The sequence below is a fragment of the Oratosquilla oratoria genome, chromosome 9 (assembly GCF_046742065.1).
Source record: "Oratosquilla oratoria isolate Oo_2021 chromosome 9, ASM4674206v1, whole genome shotgun sequence".
Taxonomy (NCBI): Eukaryota; Metazoa; Arthropoda; class Malacostraca; order Stomatopoda; family Squillidae; genus Oratosquilla; species Oratosquilla oratoria.
In genome coordinates, this window is record NC_134785.1 from 46,034,170 (window position 1) to 46,040,935 (window position 6,766).

The 6,766-nt window shown below is 39.4% G+C and overlaps 1 protein-coding gene across 1 annotated transcript in view; it reads right to left on the bottom strand.

Annotated features, from left to right (window-relative positions):
* LOC143028361 (cyclin-dependent kinase 4-like) overlaps nucleotides 1–5,213 on the bottom strand; it is a 495,706-nt gene extending 490,493 nt beyond the window's left edge. The window contains exon 1 of the mRNA XM_076190325.1: nucleotides 5,101–5,213. The gene's annotated coding sequence lies outside the window, so the exon portion shown is untranslated. The remainder of the gene's footprint in view (nucleotides 1–5,100) is intronic.
* Between the last annotated feature and the right edge of the window lie 1,553 nt (nucleotides 5,214–6,766).

Genomic DNA, 6,766 nt, shown 5'->3' on the forward strand with positions numbered 1-6,766 from the left:
TCCACTCTCAACTTACCTTCCACCAGAAAATGATCTGATACCCACTCTCTCCTCTTAGAACATGTACATCCTTAACTCTTCCTATTATTCTCCTATCTACCACTACATAGTCCATTAACACTCTATCTACCACCCTTCCATCCACCACCCTCTCCCATGTGTACATATGCTTGACTTTCTTCCAAAACACTGTATTTGCTATCATCAACTCTCTTTCTAGACACATCTCCACCATCAACTCTCCATTACGATTCTTTCCTGGAACTCTACACTTCCCAACCACTCCATCTATTGGTTCATTTCCTACCCTAGCATTAAGGTCTCCCAATACTACTACATTGACTTTTCTTCCTAATCCCTCTATGCACTCATTTAAATCTATCCAAAAAGCCTCCCTTTCTTCTACACTCTTCTCACTACCAAGCCCATAGGCACTTACAAAAACCCACATCTCCTTTCCCAGTTTCACCTTCATCCACATTAACCTTGAAGAAACCTCCTTCCACTCCACATGTTTACTTATCTCTTCACTTATTAGTATAGCAACCCCTTCTCTTCCTTGTCCTCTCTTCACTCCTGAGAACCTCCCAACTACACTCCCAAACTCACACCCGCCCTTCCCTCTCAACTTAGTTTCACTCAAAGCCAACACATCCATCTTTCTTCTCACAAACATACTGCCCATCTCTTCCCTTTCACTCTCATCTGTACTACACATTAAAAGACCCAAACCTTAGGGTACTAGTTGGAAACCTCCTAGACCCTCTTATGCCTTTACTTTTTTTAGGAATGTCCCCTGTGGGGCTACATGAAGAAAGATGCCTAGTCCTAATTCCCGTCCCATTTTTCTCGCCTCTTACGATTCAAGTGGGAATACTTGGTGGAAGCAATCTGTCCCCCACCACAGGATAGGCAAAAAAAAAAAAAAAAAAAAAAATGAATATTCACAGAAGTGTATCAGGACAGTAACAAGGGGTTGGGGGACAGCATAACGGAGGGACAGTCGCAGGACTTGTACTGTTTATTTATTCATGTGAGGTGCTGTAAGTTTATAATTTTGTTGATGTGGACATTTGTAATCTATCTTGATAATATTCAGGGAATTAATGCATTAGGTTACAAGTTATGATTGCGACTACAGGTATGAATACTCTTATTAAATCTCCTTAATTTGGACTGGGTCATACCCCCAAAATAGTCAGTTTTGAACTTTTACTGTATCTATTAAATTCTTGATGAATAGCAGAGGTTTCAATGGTGTAGGTGATGATGACATTAACTAAACTGTCTGGTTGAACAGTTCCATCTCCTTAAGGAACGCCATGGCTGGAATGAGGTTTTCATATACATCCCTTACAGAATATATGTTGTGTTGTTGGCATGTGTAATTGTGTACAATGTAGTATAGGCTGAAGTGTTAAATCCTGGACAGTTATCTACAATGCATTCATCCATCTGCTTCTAGTATCTTAGAAGGGCTGGATGGTGGCCACATTGCAGCCTGGCCAGGTGGACTCTGTCCTCTCAGGGGAGAGAGGATTCAGAGGAATGGATATTAGGGGGTCTGGTATGCAGTAGTGTTGATGGAGCAGTGAGCAATATGATAATGGATATGCTTCTGGATGCAGGTATCTGGTAGTTGTGGAGAAAGAGAAGAGAGTATTTGTGATAGAGGTATCTGGGTAATCTTTTTTTTTTTCTTGGTATGTGTAGGTGTTCTATGGGTGTGCTGTTTCTGGAGGTTGTGGGAAGTGTTTGCAAGCCTCTCATGTCAAGGTGCTTCTTGACTTTGAGAACATTTGTTTCATGATGTAAATGTAGGCGTTATATTTGTGCAGCCTGTAATTATCTTAAGTCCTTTGTTCTGTATAGTCTGCAGGGTGTTGTGGTGTGCCTTAGTGAAGTTAGAGGTCCATGTTGGGCTTGCATAATTCAACATTGACTTTATATAGTGTTTCCATACTGTAATGGTAGTTTCTTTGTTGTGCCCAAATGTTGTACCTTAAGTGATTTAAGTGTGTTAAGTCTAAGTGTACATTTTGTCTTTTCTGTTTGTGATGTATTGTGTGAATGACATAGATGTATCATATGTTATGCCAGGAATCTTGGGTGAGTGTGTGTGTGGTATGAATGCATCATTGATAAAGAGGTGTGGTATGTATTTGTGTTCTGCTGTCCAGTTGGTAAGAAGCGTGGCTGTGGATTTGGTTGGGGGTATTTTGAGTTTGTTTGTAGTGAACCAGGTGTTGATCATAACAAGGTATGGCTGTAGTATTTCTACAGCTATGTCTGCATCATGATGTGTGCTTGTAATTATGTCGACTGTATAAGAAGAGCTTTGTATTTCTGGGGTGTGGGTATATCATGCATGTATAGATTAAAGAGTGTGGGGGATAGAATGGAGCCCTAAGGCACTCCACTCCTAAAGTTTCTGATGTGTGCCATGATTGACCATTATATGACATGCATTTCTACCTGTCAGATAATTGGCCAGACATTTTATGGTATTATTGTGCATGTCTGTGTCATATATCTTATTTGTGAGATTGTGTCAGGGGACAGCATCAAAATCTTTACTAATATCTAATGTTATAAGAAGTACTCTGAGTGGAGACCTATCTGAACTGATGCCATCAAAATATGTTTGTGTAAGATCTATCAGAAGGGTGTTTGTGGGGTGTAGTGATCTAAAATTGTGGTGTGATTTGGCATGGAGGATATGCAGTGTGATGAGTTGTAGCATGAAGCATTCTACAATTCTGGAAGGGGTGCAGAGAAGTGTGATTGGGATGCTGGAACTTTTGGGTTTCTGTTAGGTTTGGGGATTGTGATGAATTTCCCATGCTTCCAAATGTTGGGTATGGTTTTGTGCAAATAACTACAGTTTGCATTGTTGATGAGTGCATGCATGCCATGTGGTCCAAGGTGGTTTAAGTGGATGTTATCTATGTTGTCCAGACCACAAGTGGATGAGTGCTTGAGGTTATGGATTATATGCTTCATCTGTGGATACCTTGTTGAATTTATGAGCAGATGGTCATGAATTTGATTCCCGGGACCCACTATGTGCTTCTTGAATTGGTTCCCAATAGCCCTGGCTAGGTGGGGAAGCAACCTGTGGGGGGGGGGGGGAGAGGGAGAGAGAGATAGAGAAATTCTCACATCCCAATTTGTGGGAGTGGGATGGTGAGTTGGTGAGTCTGGCAGCCTATGAAGGTTGTGTATTCTTAGTCTGTCTTTCTTACATTGGATGATGCATTGGTCATCAGGGTGAGGGATGAGATGGTTTGTTTATGTAAAGTGATTTGGGGGCATTTGCTTGTCTGTTTATGGGTAAGTTCAGCTGTGTAGGCTGCTACTTAGCTGTACTACTACTCACACAGGGCAACCAACTACTATATGAGTTGTGACTATGGGGTTCCCACTATCATACACCACTGCTGGAGGACCTATGGTTGTTAGCAGGAAAAATGAAGTTATTGTTAGTTAGTGGGAGACATTGCAACTGACCATACTATCAGTTTCGGTCACTTCCTCACTTTTATCATTACGCATGGGCACCATTTGGAGGTGGTGAGGTAGCAATTGTATATCCTTCCTGTTTTTTTATCCCATTTTCTTATTTTGCCTCTTGCTTCTTAGATCAAAGAGAGAATCGAGAGGACTGCATGACCTTGGGACAGGTTTCATAGCACGTAAGTACAGCCTAACCCCTACAAATTATGTGGGAACAAATTAAATAGTCCTTGGAAAACTATGTATTGTTTTGTGGTCCTTGATACATGGTTATCATGTAATACTCTGCATTCTTTGCTATATAGGAAGTTTGTCAACCAATTTTTGTCATTATTGTTTCCAGGATACACCAAAAACACTCTAATACAACTTTGCATACGGCAACTAAACCCTCCTCAATAGAACATCACATGAAAATAACAAGTACACAGTTCTACTCAAGATCTCTCTCAACCCAACTCACTCATTTCATTACATCCCACAAATACAGCCAACTGTATGCATCAAAAACATACTAGTTTCATACTACTCAGATATTTACCATCTATTACCTGCACCACAAAACCCATTTTTAGAAAAATATATTTACGGTTGGATAACAAATCATTAGCCCTACAGACAAATCCCTCTTAAAAGAAACAAGAACTGCACAAACACAACTATACCCAGGTCATCCAGCACTAAAATACTACCAACACAGAATAGGTCTGGCCATAGAAACAAACTACCCTACATACAACCATTATGCAGAAGACAATCAAAATGTACACCTTATCTCATGCTGCCCTCACCAGGGCCATACCAAGACAATAATAAAATACTTCTTCCTCGAGTAACTTATGGGGGAGATCAATGGCTGTTGTCAGTCACCAGGAACATGGGTTTCCTACAAGTGAGATCTGGGGCAATGAATTATTTTTTTTTATAAAACATGTAGGGTTTGCCAAAAAAAATCTTATACCTACTGCCACACCACTGTTCCACTGGGTGGCAAATTGGTAAATGGCTGACAAAATTAAAAGGTTTTGCATTCATCAGCTTCACTCCTAGTTGAATTTTTTTTTTATTTGATAATTCCTAATAATGTTGAGAGCAAATACTAACAGGGTGCTGGGCCAATCATAACAATTCAGTTTACTCTGCAACTTAAAATCATCTAAAGTTGGCTCAAACAAAATTTATGTTTGATGTCTATGGATGGGAGGTATTGAATTGAGCAAGCAATGTATCTGGATGAAACTTCACAATGTTGTTTTAATTTTCTTCCGTCTAAATTCTATGCATGAGAAACCAATCTCCTCCCCTAACAAACACCCCGTGCCAAGATTCGTTCGTTTATCAAATTCATCCAACGACGACACCAAGTGACATCTTTAAAACTATACGAAAAAGGATGTCATAATTTTTAAAGTATAACAGTGACGTTCTATGCAGATCAAGACAAGAGACTGGAGGGTTACCCACTCTTGCCTCCCGCGCTTAAAGGGGACCAGATACCACAACAAACACGATTGTTCTTGAATTAATTTTTTCACTTAAAAATAATTACCGGTAACCTTATTATAATGAACATACACGACATACCTGTACACATCCGCCAGAATGACTCCTCGAACGAAACAACACTTAATCCACTTATACATACGACTTAATACCACTTACACCGTACTACTTGTTATCACCAGCCACAACACTTCAATGAATGGAATACTTGAGCAACCATGTGATGGCTATAGAAAACGAAAATACTGAAGGGGTGGCTAAATTATTTTAAGTCAATATGCTACATTCCTCAGTCCTATCACACTTGGAGGAACAATATATAAACACAATTATTGTATGTGATGAAATACGTTCCGATATATATACGTTTTTCAGTCTTATTGTAATTGTATGAGAGGGTCTGTCCCCCGATGGTTTTGTGTTGATATGTGAAGAAATCCACCCGAGTCGCATTCATATGGAGGTTAGGTTGGGTTGTTAGCATAATCTTGTTGAAGTCGCTAGTTGTGTCCTTATGTGACATGGTCGATACCACCGATTTTTTTCCGAATGGAAACCGCGTATTTTCGAGTACTATTATGTCTAGTCTCGTTTATTTCGAGTTCTGTACAGAAAAAATGCGTATATACAGTGTACACCCTACCTGCTACTCATATCTTCGAATTTATTCCTTGTTATCTGCCATCGACTAATGAAAGTTTGACAACACTCATGGTCAGATGTCTTCCTCTTTTCACCTTCGCTTTCTAAAATACGATGTAGAACTTTGAATGTCGTCTTATTCATCTCATCGTCAGTTTATCATTACTCGACTATACACTCATGGCTGAAGACAAATAAATTATAAAAAATATATACATTATACAATGGTCAAGATGAAATGACAATTTCATTAGATATACAAAAACCTTCAGTAGTTTATTTCTCCTCCTCTCTCTTTAGTTTACTCTGTATGCCAGTCTTTGATCAACACAAATACCGTTACGATTTCAGAAGAAAATAAATTAGGGGGGTATGAAACCATGGCTGGAGGGAATCAAAGAGAGAATATTTCTTGAAGATCCGCTGAATGGTTTTCACCTTCAGGGAGGGAAAGTATCCTAAAAGAGTAATTGGGGGTGGAGTAATACCTCGTAGAGATCTCTGGTAATTTTGAGTAAATTCACAAGGGTATTTTTTAGAAGCGCACACTACGCGATATAACATTAGAATTTTAAATGTTGATTTTATAAATTATAATACATAAACGTAATATACGTTTTTCTTGGCAGAAATAGATAACAGTAAACGTTGCTAAAAGCTATACACAAACGAAACGAACAAAGTCGCGTCGACTCCCTTAGGCGCCATATTTGTTTTGATAGATTAGGAGGTCAAAGAAGACGACGACCCTGATGACCTCTAGAATTACAGGTACCGCATTACTAAATGTAGGTTAAGTTGGGCAAAGTTAGATTAGATGAATATATCATATTTTAACTTCTTCGACCTCCGCATCTACCAAAATAAAGATGACATCTCAAGTAGTCGAAGCGGGTACGTTTACTTGTGTATCGCTTTTAGCAACATTTTCTGTTATTGATTTCCGCCAAGAATAACGTATATTAGGTTGGTTGGTAGGATGGTTTGGACACATGGAAAGAATGAGTGAAGAAAGATTAGTAAAAGAAGTGTGGAAGGCGGAGGTGGAAGGAGTGAATATGAGGGGACGTCCTAGGATGAGATGGATGGATGGGGGTGAAAGGGG